General features: G+C 46.6%; 1 long non-coding RNA gene across 1 annotated transcript in view; it reads left to right on the forward strand.

The window, feature by feature from the left end:
- Positions 1-343: 343 nt before the first annotated feature.
- LOC310847846 overlaps positions 344-15,898 on the forward strand; it is a 39,710-nt gene continuing 24,155 nt past the window's right edge. The window contains exon 1 of the long non-coding RNA XR_014566052.1: positions 344-375. This is a non-coding gene — a long non-coding RNA (uncharacterized lncRNA). The remainder of the gene's footprint in view (positions 376-15,898) is intronic.

The following is a 15,898-nucleotide window of genomic DNA, read 5'->3' on the forward strand; positions in this document are numbered from 1 at the left end:
GTCTCTGCTAATGAGATGACAAAAACATACCCTTTGCATATTTTGTGGGTTTTGGTTTTGATATTCTACTTATGTCAAATATATGTAATTTTCAACCCTCATTTTATGAATTCATATACTATTCTGTTTCCTGTGTGGTTAGTAAGCATGCCAAAATTGACACTGTAGAAGTCTTGGAGATTTTCACGTCCAAGACATATTTTCAGGGGGATGGGATTTCTAAATCTGGCTTCTTCATTTTAGAAGATACCAACGGATATTTGGCTCAGATGCTTTCCAAGTTGGGGTGTCTACCACAAAAGATCAACAGGCAAACAGAAAAGTGTAGTCATATTTTTGGAAACTTGGGTTTGCTCCACCTAAAAGGCAAAAAAGGTAATGACTTTAGCAGATTTAAATCAAATGCTGCTGGACAAACGTATACAAACTATTTCCTATTAGAAATATTTTCTAGTTGGCTAAGCTTCTCCATGTTGGCTAAGCTTCTCCATGTTTTATTGAAAAAAGGGGGAATTGGATTGCATCAATGGAAATAGGTGCAGGAATGCTGTGTTCAAATAGGCAGGAGCAGTGGTCAAAAGAGTGGGTGGGGCTAACGGGTCTAGCATACTAGATAGTCATAGTGCCATCTTATGTAATGTTATGAGTTTGGGGAAGTATGCTATATGCCAAACCTCTCTAATCCCTAGATCCACCAAGTGCTAAAAGCTAATCAAGCCTTCTAATTCCAAAAATAGCCAAGCTAGCTTCCTGGTGAGGTGGTGGTGGATTAAGGGGGTCGGTGTGAGACTGCTAATGGGTGGGCCCCCTCCCTGAGCAGAGAATGCCAGAGTTTGGAATAAAGTTTTGCCGTGATGGGACCTAGAAGTAAAACAGCAAGCTGGACTGTACAGTAAGACATCTGTATCAAATGAAGTGGGGGGGGGGCAGAATTCTTATATTTTTATCTGCAGAAAAGACAAAGGCTAGGAAACAGTGATGCAAACTCTGCAAATACACCTTAATTTGACTGTAACTTTGAAGTGGCTGTAGCTTTGAAGCCATTTCCTCCCCAGAGTCTGCTCTGCTAACCATGTGACATGGCTCTCGCCTTGAAAGTCTATCAAGTTACATAATCCATCTAGCACATTCCTCACCATTCCTGTTTTTAATGACCTAGACCGGATTCAACCCAATGGCCTCCTTAAACATTCCTGCGGCTTTCTGTCACTTACAGTATCGAGTTAGGAGCGTGTGTTTTGTGTTTGCTTCTGCACTATTAAATAATACAGCGGGACATGAAGATGTTTCACATATTTATGGCTTTTTCGTTATCTTCTCGGTTCAGATTCCTTTTGCACATGGTGCCAGTGGGTGAGTGACTTCCCTACATCCATTCTGAAATTCATTTTCCACTATACTGCTGTAACCTTTAACCTGTCAAGAAAAATCTCTTGTTGATCAAAAGACACAAACATTTAAAGGGTCATGTGATGTCCTGGAATTCCCCCTCCCCACCCCTTAGTTCTGTCAATGTCTCTCAGTGATTTCGCCAAATTTCTGCTAAAAACCCAGCCAGCACCTGTCTTTCCTGATTAGTTTTTTAAAAGAAAGAAAAGCGATGGAGAATACAGGTAGACCTGGAGACACCTGATCTGATTTTTTTGAGGGTAACCAACAATCTGATACCTGTGAGAAGCAGGGCACATCAGTATGATCTGCAGGTGGCTTTTGCAGTATCAGCACATCTCTAATATTACTGGAGATTTTTGTGCGTGTGAAGAAAAGAAATACATTAACAAGGCCTGGACTGGACAAAACACATGGGATACAATGGATCTGTCAAGTTAATCCACTATTCTGTCCTCTTATCCCCTGACGGTAACCAATATCCCTTACATCGTTAAAGCAATTTGCCTTTTGTAGCCCTAAAGAGGCAAACATCTTCTTTCCCCTCTTTGTTATAGGGACCACTGTCCCTAGATCTAGAAAACTGTGGTAAAGATTCCACTGTAAACTCACTTTGAGGCCTTCCCTGGAAATAGGGGTGGAGAAGACATTTGGACCTGTTCATATTTAAATGCAGACCTATCTAATTTTGTACTTTCTGAAAACCAAAACACAGCTCTCCTTTGAAAGGAACATTTCTCTGAATTTTGCAATTCTGTTCTCCAACCAAATAATGTGTACAAAAATGTGTTCATTTGGGGAAGTGTGCATAAAAATGCATTTATGAGCAAAAATAACTTAGAAAATGTGTTCCTTTGGTAGACATTGCATGAAAAAATGTACATATTGTGGAAAATATGGGCTAAAACAATTGCAAACTGATGCAGGGCCGTGGAGAACTGAGGACTGGAAAATGAGAAACCACCATTGACATATTTGTCTATCCCTAACTATAAATAAGCAGAATTTAAAAGGACAACATGTTAATGTGACCATCTGGCTTACAGTTCTATTGTGTGGTTGTTGGGCAGGGGGAGAGGCAAAGAGTCTTGACTCACAATAGACCCCTTTACAAAACATATCAGTTAAAGGGCACATTCTCACTTTGTATGATTGCAATAAAACATGGCATGGAGGGAAAAAAGCACATTGTTGAGTTGTCTTGGTGCTATTTTCATAGGAGAGTTTTGAACTCCACAAGTACTTTAATGCTCTGTTAAAATGCTTAGCTTGACATCTAAAAATCATTACGGCTTCTTGTGTTTTAAAAACCGTTTTAGATACTATTGACACTTTATGAAGAAAGAATTTCAACTTCAGTTATGCCCTGAGTGTGTGTTGGTGGAAAAGAGGGGTGCTAATATTCTTGACTGTCATTTTTCAGAAAGCCCCAGAAGAGGATGAAGGTTCCATGGATTATTACAAAGAGTAATAAATATTCAGTGAACCATTTTTTTTTTTTAAGCCTAAAGAGCTCTGGTTTACGGAAATGCTGTGTGTTGCATGTTACTACTCAAAATAACAGTAAACCAGGCAAGATGGATTTATATTCAAGCTGCCGTTCTTAAGTAGCAGCTGAAAAGAAGGAGCACTCATGTGCTTCTCAACCAGTGAAGGAGGAGTGGGTGCCATTCAAGTGGTACAACCATAGAGACACTCTACTTACAGAAAGGTCTGTGTTAGCCTGCAAATGCTGATTACGGTACATCAGCCACTCAACTACTGAATAGTAGAGTTCTATGCAAATACAGTGGTACCTCAGGTTACAGGTACTTCAGGTTACAGACTCCGCTAACCCAGAAATAGTACCTCTAAAGAACTTTGCTTCAGGATGACAACAGAAATCGTGCGGTGGCAGCGCAGTGGCAGCTGGAGGCCCCATTAGCTAAAGTGGTATCTCAGGTTAAGAACAGTTTCAGGTTGAGAACGGACCTCCAGAATGAATTAAATTCTTAACCCGAGGTACCACTGTATATAATTTTTTTCTTAGATTTTCTCTTTTACAATTTAACATACTCATTTTACATCCTTAAGATATCAACAACTTCCCTTCTTATCTTTCCATGCTTCATTTTACATACCATAAATCCCTGCATATTTTACAAAAATTATACATTTCAGTATTCCATTATTGCATCCATCAAAACTTATTTACACTATTGAATTTATCTTAATGCTGCCAGCATTTTCAGCTGTATAGTGGTACCTCAGGTTACAGACACTTCAGGTCACAGACTCCACTAACCCAGAAATAGTACCTCAGGTTAAGAACTTTACCTCAGGATGAGAACAGAAATCGCATGCCAGTGGTGTGGCAGCAGCAGGAGGCCTCATTAGCTAAAGTGGTACCTCAGGTTAAGAACAGTTTCAGGTTAAGAATGGACCTCCAGAACAAATTAAGTTCTTAACCTGAGGTACCACTGTACAGGGTTGCCGTGGTTGGACTACTGTGGTGAGTTTATTAGACTGTAAAACTGTAAGCTGGGACAGTTGTGAATTTCATTTCTTGGAAAGCACTTACTATACATTAAATAATAAATGAGGAAAACAATGAGGAAGCAATCCAGATGGAGAGGAAGGGACGTGAGAGGTGGAATTAAAGAGCCATACATTTATGGGAGGGGGTGCCACATAACAGCACCCCGCTTTCAAGAACATATGTGTCTGGAATACGCCCAGGGTTTGTTTGTTTTTTACAGTTGTTCCAAATCCACAATGATTTCTTCTCAATCAATTTATATTTTATTCCTCATCCTCTTCCAGAGGAGGTCCATGGATCCAAAAGCTTCTCCGCACAGCCAATTCTCCACAGCTCCTAACATACTTAAGATTCCTTCAGCTTTGCTCAACCCAACTCTGTACCGCATCCATTTAAGATGATCTTTGTATTGTTCATTCTTGGCAAAAGTAGAGCCCAGTCCATCTGCCTTATGTTGGGGATGCAGTGCACAAGGGACCATTCTGTTGCATATAATCTGGTGGTTAGGACTTAGAAGCTGAGAGGCAAACCAGCAGTTCAGCATGCTCAGGCAGGGCTAAAATGCAAAATATTCATGGCTAGGTCACAATTTCTACTGGCCAACAGTTTGGCATCAAAAGGTAGAATTCAAATCTCCTAGCTCCAGCCTACCTGCTAGGCAGAAGTTAGGAGAACTAAGGAAGGCCTGTTGCTCAGTGGTAGAACATCTGCTTTTCATGCAGAAGGTCACAGGTTCAATTGCCACTACCTACAGTATAGTTAGGCCCAAGAATGAACCCATAAGAAATCCCAAAGAGTCACTGACAGTCACTGCTCAGCTAGATGGGCCAATGACTGCATCCTATGTTCCTGTAATGTTTTCCCATTCTCACTATCTCAGCCACATCCCGCAGTTCTCCTGGTCAAAACTGCCTCTTCTGTTCTTGTTAAAAGTGAAAATCCGGAAACAAAAGTGGTTGAGGTGTTGTTGTTTTTTGCATGTTTGTTTTGGGCCAAAGTTGTTGAGCGTTGCAAAATCTCAAAAAAAGAAAAAGAAAAAGGAAAGACGTTTTGAGCTGTTTTTAAGGAAATTCGCCAAATTCTACACTTCCAACAAGGGTTGCCAGTACGGGGTTGCCAATACGTCCAGATTTTCCCAGACATTTCAGTGATTTCCGCCCAGACACTGTTTCTGACGGCCCAATCCAGGCTATGTCCGGGAAATTCCGGACATATGGCAACCCTAATTTAACTCAACTTCATGCAGGAAATAGTTTCTCTCCAGTGAAAGCTGTTTTTTTTAAAAATAATAATTAAGAAATCCCTCTGAGTAGGAGGAAAAATAAGTATGGTAGCCCAGGGTTGATTTACTCTCCTTCCTATTTGGGGAAACATGTCAGGGGAAGCAAGAAGGCTTTGGATCTAGCAGATCCAAGTATCCCTCAATCTGTATCCTGGTGCATCCCCTTTGCCTTGTCAGTTGTCAGAGTACTGACAGTCAGCAACACCAAGGCCATTTTCCCCATGCTGGCTGGGAAGGTGCTTCATTTAAGAGAACTCCCTCTGTGAAAGTGGAGCTTCTTCTCTACTTGCAGAGCAGATCTGCAAAACCCTACCATGCCTAGGATGCCCTCCCACAGACCATAAGATTGTGCCTCAAGTAAGTGAGAAATAGTTCTTTTTTATTGGAACGCATGCTGAAGCAAATATGCCAAAGAGGGAAATTCTGGTTTTATTGTTAATTTCTATCAGAATGGGTTTTTCCCTTTTGCACTTGGGTTTGCCGTTTTGAATTCCAGCTGGATAAAGTGTTCTTTTTGTCTACTTTCCATTATGTGTGGTGTATACCTTTTCAAATGTCAAATCCCTCAGACATCAGTGGTTTTATACAGTTGAGGACAAAGTTACTGTTGTAAGAATCAAAGTATTCAACATGACCTTTGTATGGATGTCTAGTGGTTAATTAATGAACTGATTCTTTTTGCAGCTAGAAACCTCCTGGCATATTTTTTAAACCCAATTTTTCATATGTATATTTAAATGCATGTTTAAATATCAGTTTCTGAGACCCTAGCATATTTTGCACAGGGTTTCTGAGCATGTGCTGTTGAACACTTTTTAGAGGAGACCTTTAAACTAAACATGGAAAGGACTGAGCCTGCATGCCCAGGGACCCTGGCAATGGGGCTTTCTGTACAGACCTCTACCCTATCCCCAATTCAAGCCCTTGCATATGTAGTCCAATGCCTGAACCAGGCTTATGTTATATAGCATTGTGATGTCATTACATTAACTGCATAATCCCTCAATGACTAGGACAAGGGCGAATTTCAATGCACTGCTGACTTTCCTTTGGCCTATAGTGCTTGACTGCTTCCAACATCACATCAGGTTGGGGTGCCTGCTTGCTTCCCATGCCAGGCCTTTCCCAGGAGGGAGGGAGGAAGAGATCTGGGGTACGAGAGAAAAAGAGGGGTGTGCTCAGCAGAGAAATAGAGGGACAGGTAGCAGAGGAAGAGGGGTGGATTGGGAGAGAGAGAGCAGGAAAGAGAGAGAGAGAGAGAGAGTTGTGGGAAATTATAGGCAGATGGAGGGATGCGATCAAAAAGAGAGAGGCAGGGTGAGAGTGTGAGAAGAGTTTTGAAGGTGTGGATCAGCCAACCCAATCTGTACTTTCAAAGGCATCCCGCAATGGAATGCATATGTTGATGAGCTGTGTCCTGTCTCTGCTTCATGCTTCTGACAAATTCTTTTCCAGGCAATAGCTTTGAATAACCCAGTGACGCCATATCCAGAAATATTTCTGGCAAAGCAGCCCTGGAGGTCCGCTCTGCACCAGCAGGTCACTTCACACAACATAACTCTGTACTAGCACAGTGTCGATTGTGCATAAAGGTCATGGCCCCAAATCAAAAAGATGTGATCAATACAGTTAGACAGAGCAGTAGAAAAATGGTGTTGGATGGACAGGGTGTTACCATTCCATTTTCTGTTGTCATTTTCATAATCCACAAGAGTTCTTACCGCATTCACTGCCCAGAAACAATGCAAAAAGGAAGTATTGGGCAACAGGAGAAAAGAAAGATTTGTGGGCTCTGTTCCAAGTTATTTCATAATGTTTTTCTTGGATCAGTTTGAAACAAACGGGAATGACTATGCCTCCGTTATTATTACTTCATACACCACTTTCTGTGGAACCCGCAGAAAAAAAACATTATTAATCAACATGGGGGGGGGGAAGGATTGCAAATCAAGTCTTTCTGAGATGCGCAAATTGCAGCAGCACCACAGGCCTTGGAGGTTGGCACTTTCAACATAATCCGCACTTCTTGGCACCTCCATTGCCAGCAGTAAGAAGAAAGGGATGTTTTTAATATACAGTAGTACCTTGTTTTGTGACCAGGATCCATTCCGGAGCCTCGGCCGCTAGCCGAAAAGGACGCTGGACAAAGTGCCGCGACTGCACACATGTGCGGAGTGGTTGGCACTTCTGCGCTTGCGCAAAGCACGATTTTGCAACTCCAGGCTAGCCTCAAAAAGCCAGTTCTAGATACTAGTCCCTGTTTGGTCTGCAGTATTAATACATGTTTGCCCAGCAGAATACAATTATTTTTTTAAGAATAATTTTAATCATGCCTAGAATGTAGCACCTTATGGCTTGTTCCTAATACTGTGGTGAAGTTTTCAAGCTGTGGAGTCAAGCACAGAGCAGCACAAAGCAAAAAGTAGCAAGAGGACTTTTTGAGCAGTGTAATGTGTCATGGCTTCAGCATGGTGCATTATAGCACAGGAATCAACTTGTGTGTTATAAAACACTAGCAGCCTTGTTCCCGGCATTGCTCAGGGATTCTCAGAAACAAAAAAAACAGAAAAATCACCTCAGTTTTGAAATCAGTGGCTAAAATCAGGGCAGTTTTTGAAAGGATCAGTCCACCCTCTTGATTCAAAAATAGTACCCAATTGTATCTAAACCTAGGCAAAAGCCTGCTCCATGATCTCAGGAACTATAATGTGAAATTTGGTTATGGTATCTTGAGGTGCCCAAATGAGTGGCAAAGAAACAAGCAGCTTCTCAAGATATATGGTGCATAATTGGAGCTCTTGCCTGGGTCTGTAATCTATAGAAATCTCCTCTAACCAGCCTTGACATGAATGTGTTTGTGGCTCTGTTGCTCTTAAACAGATAAAAGTTGAGCTGACATACTTGGCTCATAAAGATTGTTCCATCAGTGCAAGCATTTCTCCTTGCCCAGTAGAGCAATCTTCCCTGTCCTTCCCCTGCACACTGTTCTTGAAGGTCAGATTTTGGGGAGCTAGGGCGGGGTGCAATCGAAGGAGGAGGGAAGCCCCACTGCGCTTTCCTCCTTGCACTGGCTTCCACTTGCGGAACAGGCCACTTGAATCCCACCCAGTACATTTGTCTAAGCAATGGAAGCAACATAATATTTAGTTTGATGGTGGGTTTCTGTCTGAAGTTTGCACAGTTCTTGATCTTATTTCTTTGCTGATTTTCATTTTCACATAAAATTAAAAACACAAACAGAGAGAGAGAAAGCATGTCCAACTGTTTTATTTTGATTTGGGGGATTCATTTTTGCTAACCTGAAAGCCAGCTTGAATCTATGTAAATCAATCAAGAACTACAAAACCACAGTAAACAGTCAAAGGACTGTAAACGGCAAATTAACAAAATACTGGCAATGCTGTAGGGGGACCCAGTAAACACAAAGAAGCAGGGCCAGTAAATACAGAAGACACCGCTTTGCTTCCTTTTCCCATTGTCATTTCTTCATTCCTCATTCTCAGGCCACATCCTCTCTAGCCTGATTATCAACCTGTCTTATACTGAGTCAGACCATTGGTCCACCTAGAACAGTGCTGTTTATTCTAGCTGGCAGCTGCTCTTCGGGGTTTTAGGCAGAGAGAACTTTCACATTACCAGCGGCCTGATTCTTTCAGCTGGAGATGTTAGGAATTCAATTTGCTGTATGTAAAGCATTTGCTTTTCTAAAGACCTGTAACCCTCAGAGCAGACGGTCTATATATGTCAGAGAATGAGGTATCAGGATGGACTCTCCCACTTCAGACGGCAAGTGTGTGGAGGGGATGTCTCATTGCTGAATGCTCCTCTGCAGTAAAGCGTGTTCTCACTAAAAGGAGAGCACGGGTTGCGGATGGGGCTATACAAGGCACCCCATGATTGCTAGGCAAGTTAAAGCCAGGGCTTGTTTAGATGGGAGGATCTGGTTATCTGGGGAAAGTTGATGTTGCAAACTTAGGGGTGGGGTCAGTGGCTATTTAAGCAAGGTCCACAGCTTTCTCTTTCTCTTTTGCTGTGGACATCGGATCTCATCGGATCTCTGAGTGACTACAGCAGAAGTTTGGGTCGTATACCTTTTCCCTTTGTTTTTCTTCCTCCATTTTCTCCTCTTTCTTTAATTTGTTGCTGAAAGATCCTTCCCCACTTTATTTAATTTTCCTGTTTGTTTTGATTCCCTTTAATTTAGTCGGGGGGGGGGTGCTCGGCCTGGGCCCAGGGGCCGTGTGGGGAGGGCTTCCCTCAATTCCCCTGCCCTCTTGCAGGGTCGATCCCTTTCCTCCCCCCCTCCCCCCCCCGCGAAAACGCTATTCAGGGCCTTTGCTTCCCTGCGGCTGGCTGCCTGGCTAGGGGTGGCTTACCTTGCCCTGTAGCAGGCCCTGGGAGGCCGGCCTGGTGTTGCTGGGGGGCTGGGTGCCGCTGGTTGTCCCCAGAGGTGCATTGATTTGAGCGGAGAGCTGTGAGGCCTCCATTTTGCAGCCTCATTAGGCGGGAGCGCCATTTTGATTCCTCTCGGCCACGTGGCGGCCTCTAGCGTTCAGGCCTAGTAATTGCAGGGCCTGGTGGTTGCTTTATCCTAGGCTGAGTATAATTGGTACTACTGCGACCTCTTGTGGCAGTTGATATGTTTGCAGGCAATTAATTTCTTCAATTGCACGCAGCCTGGACGGCTAGTGTAGGTGTGTGTGCTGGTAAAGACAGCTTCTGATTTGGTGGCTGGTGCTCTTCCCAGCTGCTCCTGGGTTACCGATCTGTTGCATAATCTGTAAGCAAGTGGTTGCCTCCTGTCTACTGGTGCATCATTTTATAGTCTAGGTCTTAGTTTTAATTAACTATTTAATTCATTCTGCTTCATTTTCTTGCAGATTCTAGCGTCTTAAAGAACTTAGTTGGGGTTTTTTTTTGTTTTTTTTTTTCCTCTACTTAATTTTATTTTCTTTTCTTTTCTCACCAGTAGTAGGAATGGCTCCTAAGAAGGCAGCAGGAAGGCCTGTTCCAGCCCGCTCCTCGAAGCGGCCTATAAAAGGCCCATCCCAGGCCTTGCGATCTCCGCAGCCTGGTCAGTCCTTGAAACGCATCCAGGCTATGGTTTCAAGTTTGTCTGGCGACCCGGTGACACTGGCAAGGGTAGAGGCGGAGATGGATGGCCTGCTACACCGTTGCTCGACCCCGTCAACGTCATCAGCATTCCCGCCTCCCCCGGTGGATGTTTCCTCTCCTGCATCATCATCTAGTGAAGAAGGGGAGCCACTGTTAGCCGGAGTTGGCTTACCTGATGCTCCGCAGGTCCAACCTTCGGTGCTGCCTGTATCGCAGGATGCAGTGCCTAGGGGCCGTGGTCGTGCCAGGGTCGGCGCCAGAAGAAGCGCATCGACCCGGGGCCGCGCTGTACGGGGCTCACCTGTACGGCCCCCAGCGCTGGGGCATTCTAATCCAGTTCATTCACAAGTTGTCTCTGTTCAGTCAGCCCCAGGTGCAGTGCAACAGGGTGAAGCGTCAGATTCTTCGATTGAAGACAGTCTTCCTCTTCCTCCAAGGTCCTCTTCCGGTGGGCATCGTCGCCGAAAAAGGGGCTCCAGGAGGCACTCTAAGAAGAGACGGAGGGACACATCGTCCTCCACTTCAGGTACTTCCTCCATCAGCTCTAGCAGTGATGAGGGGGCCCCCCTTAAGCTTTACTGGGGCTACGGGGAGTCGTCGGGGCTGCCAAAGTGGGTTTGGGAGCGTAGGGCAAATTCTCATAGGGCCAGGTATGGCGCCGTACAGGAGTGTCGAGAAGGGGTCCTGGTGCCTGACGTAAGAGTCTCCACCAATTCTGCTAGGGATATTATTCCTGGTGCCCACTTGTCTTCCAAATTGCGGTCTAGGATTCTGGATGGCCGCTACGTGGATATTTTCAGCTTGGCTCCTCCGCTTGATGGTCGGGAGCCGCTGGACAAGGGCCTTTCCGTTCCCAAAAGACGGACAATTGTAGCAAAGGCTGACAGGACTTTTGAACGTTGGATGGATAGTTTCCAGGTTTTTGCTGGTGTGATTTCTGCAGCGTATCCCAAGAGGTCTCTGCACCTCTGGGTTTATCTGTCTATTGTCCGTTCAGCTTTTACGATGGCTGGCGAGACTGCTGCATTATCATATGACCAGAACTTTAGGCGTAGGGCGGCCAAGATACCGACGGCCCGCTGGGACAGGAAGGACTTGGATGTGTGGACCACTTATGTGGCACCACGTATTGAGAAGAAGGCTTCTGAGTTGCAAAAATTCAAGCCTGCCACCCAAAAAGTTGGGCGCAAGTGGTTCTGCTGGGACTTTAATAAGGGCATTTGCCAACGTCAAGCCTGTAAATTCGCACACCTTTGTGACAAATGCTCTGGGAGCCACTCGGCTTCTGCTTGCTCCGCGGCCAGGCGGCCCTTTCGCAGGGGAGGGGGCTCCCAGCAGCCCCCCAAGGTCCCTGCCCAGCCTCCTGTTCCCGGAGCAGGAAAGTGATATCTTTTCTTTGGCCTATACTCCGGTTCGGCTACAGCCGTTACTGGCGTTACTGGAATCTTACCCAGACAGAGAGTCAGCGTCGTATTTGAGTAATGGTTTTTCGCTGGGATTTAGGATCCCAGTGGTCGTGGCCCCTGTAGCCCAGAATCCTAGGAACCAGAAATCCGTTAAGGACATGCCTGGTGTGGCGCGTAAGAAAATTGAAAAGGAACTGGCTTTACGTCGTATGGCTGGTCCTTTCGCCACCCCCCCCTTTCCTAATTTGCACATTTCACCCTTGGGAATAGTTCCCAAGAAGGCCCCGGGGGAGTTTCGCCTAATTCATAACCTCTCTCATCCTAATGGTACGTCGGTTAACGACGTAATTCCCCCGGAGCTCTGTTCGGTGAAGTATGCCTCTCTTGATCATGCGATCAAGATGATAAGGAAGTTTGGGCCTGGTGCCCTATTGGCCAAGTGCGACATTGAGTCGGCTTTTCGTTTGTTGCCAATTCATCCTGAGGATTTCTGGCTGCTGGGTTTTCAGTTTGACGGGGGATTCTATTTTGATAAGGCTATGCCCATGGGCTGCTCGGTAGCTTGTGCGGCTTTTGAGTGTTTCAGCTCATTCCTGGAATGGGCCTTGCGCGACAGAACCGGTTTGGGCGGGGTTACGCATTATTTGGATGACTTTTTACTGGCCTCCGCGAGGGACACGGGGAATTGCGTGGTTCTGCTGCGTGCCTTTGCGTCCCTGGCTGAAGACCTGGGGGTTCCATTAGCGGCAGAGAAAACTGAGGGTCCCACTACGCAACTTACCTATTTGGGTATCTTGTTGGATACCGTGGCCCAAACCTCTAGTTTGCCGCCAGATAAGTTAGTTGCTTTAAGGAAGGTCATTGAAGAACTGCTCCCATTGAGGAAGGTTACCTTGCGACAGCTTCAGTCGTTGCTAGGTCATTTAAACTTTGCTTGCAGGGTGGTGGCGCCGGGGCGCCCGTTCTGCTCTCGCCTGGCCAAACTTACCTCGGGGCTGCAGGCACCGCATCATAGGGTTCGTTTGTCCGCCCAAGTGCAAGCCGACCTCCGTGTGTGGCTGGAATTCCTGGAAGAATTTAATGGCGTATCACTGTGGCAGGACACTTTGAACCTCCACAATGATTTTCAAGTGCATTCGGACGCGGCAGGGTCACTGGGGTTTGGTTTGTTTTGGGACGGCAGGTGGTGTGCTGAACCTTGGCCCCAGGCTTGGTGTGGGGAAGCGATAACTCGAGACCTGACATTTCTTGAGTTTTTCCCCATAGTTGTTGCGGTACACTTGTGGGTCGAGCATTTTAAGGACCATCGGGTTTGTTTTTGGTCCGATAACCAGGCAGTAGTGACTGTTTTAGCTAAGCAGTCATCCCGGTCGTCTAGGGTTTCGGCCTTGCTTCGGGTGTTTGTTTTGCACTGTCTGCGTTTTAATATTGTATTTTCTGCTCGCTTCGTTCCGGGTATTTCTAACGAGATTGCTGATGCTCTGTCCCGTTTTCAGATGGAACGATTCAGGTCATTGGCGCCAGAGGCTCGAGACCGTCCGGAGATTTTCCCGGATCATCTCTGGAACCTTGGCAACACTTAGTTTCACAGGGAGTAGCAGCATCAGTCGCCCCTTCCACGCTAAGGTCCTATAAGAAGGCCTGGGCTGATTTTCTGTCCTTTAATGGCCAATCGGCGGGGGCGGTCATCACCCCTCATTCTACTGCCCAGGTGCTTAAGTATCTGGCACATTTGTTCCAGATGCGCCGGGCGGCTAGGACCCTGCGACTTCACTCGGCAGCAATTTCTTTCTTTAGCAGGGCCACTTTTGACAAGGACCCATGTAGGAAGTTTGTGGTGCGCCGGGCATTGGAGGGATGGGGACGGCTCACCCCATCGAGGACTGTTCCCAGAAGTCCCATCACTTTTGAGTTGCTGATACAGATGCGCAGTAAACTGCGGAGCATCTGTTGGTCCAAGTTTGAGGCCCGTCTATTTTCAGCAGCCTTTTCCTTGGCATTCTTTGGGGCACTGAGGGTAGGCGAGGTGGTCCTGGAGCAAAAACGGGATGGAGGTTCCAGGGGTTTGCTGTTGCAGGACGTGAGCATGTCACAGTCGGACCTGAGGGTGCATATCAGGAATTCGAAGACCGACCAGGTGGGTAGGGGAGCCGTCATTCGGCTCTCGGCAACGGGAGAGAAGGGTCCTTGCCCCGTAAAGGATCTTAAGAGATACTTGTCCTTGCGGCCGGCAGGCGAGGGGCCTTTGTTTATTCATGAAAATGGGCACCCTTTAGTCCGGCATCAGTTCACTAAGGTGATGCGCAAGGTGGTAGTGGCCTGCGGCCGCAAAGCATCGGAATTTGCTCCTCACTCCTTCCGTATTGGTGCCGCAACGACAGCTGCCCATTGGGGTTTGTCTGCAAGGAGGATAAAGGACCTGGGTCGTTGGAGATCGGATGCATTCAAAGTATATGTGAGGAAATAATGGTGGTGTGTGTACTGACATTTTTGTGTTTTAACCCTAGGTCTGGCCGCTATCCGTATTTGGATAGTGGGACACAGCATTGTGCACTGGGCCGCTGTCAGAGCTCGTCAATCTGGTCTGGGAGCTGGCTTGGGCCTTCCGCAGCACGTGCAGGTGTCCTGGATTTCCAGACGAGGGATGCAGTGGAGAGAATTATTGCCTCTCATGCACAGACGGGTCCTCCACGCTGGCCCCCCTACAGCGATAGTGGTGCAGCTGGGGGAGAATGATATGGTTTCCTCTTCCTGCTTTGGGCTGCGTGCTGCCATATTACTGGACTTGAGGGATTTGGCGGCCTTGGTGCCTTCAACCACACTAATTTGGTCGCAGCTGCTGAAACGCCGCATTTGGAGGGGTAGCCCTTGCCCGGCGGCCACCGAAAGAGTTAGGAAGCGGATTAATTCCGCGGCAAGCAAATTGGTGGTTGGTTTGGGCGGATTTGTGATTCCTCACCCTCTGATTTCGTTCAAGGCCTCTGAATTATTCAGGGATGATGGGGTGCATCTTTCCCCGTTGGGGAATGATGTCTGGTTGGATGCAGTGGTGTCCAAGTTGAGGGTGTGGTTTAGTCTGTGAGTGGTTGGCGGCGAGCGTAAAGGGCTCGGGTGGCGGTTAGGCATTGGTTAAAATTGGTTGGTGGAGGGGTATGGATAGGCTGGGCCTGCCCCTCCAATGCTGCACGGGTATTCCGTTAAAGGAATTCTGGAACTTACCATCCCCTTCGTCCAAACCCTTGGTGCAGGGTGCGGGCCGTGTAAGTTCCAAGGAGCATGCGGGGATTAGCTGAGGGTCTGTTTCGCAGCTCCAGTTGACCCTGATCTTGCTCTTCCGCACTGACTACGGAGTCAGGGCTGTCCCCAAGGCGGGGAGGACAGATAGTCTAACCAATGCCTAAGCAACCACTCACAATTTGTATTGATAATAAAGTTGTGGCCAAAATTATGCCAAAAACCTTAAACAAAAATAATGTGTGAAGTTTGAGTTATTGGGTTTGGGGTGTCTTGGGGACCTCAGCACGCAAAGCGTGTTCTCACTAAAAGGAGAGCACGGGTTGCGGATGGGGCTATACAAGGCACCCCATGATTGCTAGGCAAGTTAAAGCCAGGGCTTGTTTAGATGGGAGGATCTGGTTATCTGGGGAAAGTTGATGTTGCAAACTTAGGGGTGGGGTCAGTGGCTATTTAAGCAAGGTCCACAGCTTTCTCTTTCTCTTTTGCTGTGGACATCGGATCTCCCGCCCGCCCTCCCTTGTTGGGCTTCGCTTGACCTTGCTATGCCTGTCATGGGGTCGTTCGCCTTGGTGCGGGGGCCCAGTAGGAATTTACCTCTTGGCTGATTAGTGTGTGCCAATTGGGTTTTGCCTACTGCGTAGCAAATCGTCACAACTTGTAAGGTTGGCGGTTAGGCATTGGTTAAAATTGGTTGGTGGAGGGGTATGGATAGGCTGGGCCTGCCCCTCCAATGCTGCACGGGTATTCCGTTAAAGGAATTCTGGAACTTACCATCCCCTTCGTCCAAACCCTTGGTGCAGGGTGCGGGCCGTGTAAGTTCCAAGGAGCATGCGGGGATTAGCTGAGGGTCTGTTTCGCAGCTCCAGTTGACCCTGATCTTGCTCTTCCGCACTGACTACGGAGTCAGGGCTGTCCCCAAGGCGGGGAGGACAGATAGTCTAACCAATGCCT

Source organism: Podarcis gaigeae (genome assembly GCF_964106915.1).
Source record: "Podarcis gaigeae genome assembly, chromosome: 1".
Classification (NCBI taxonomy): Eukaryota; Metazoa; Chordata; class Lepidosauria; order Squamata; family Lacertidae; genus Podarcis; species Podarcis gaigeae.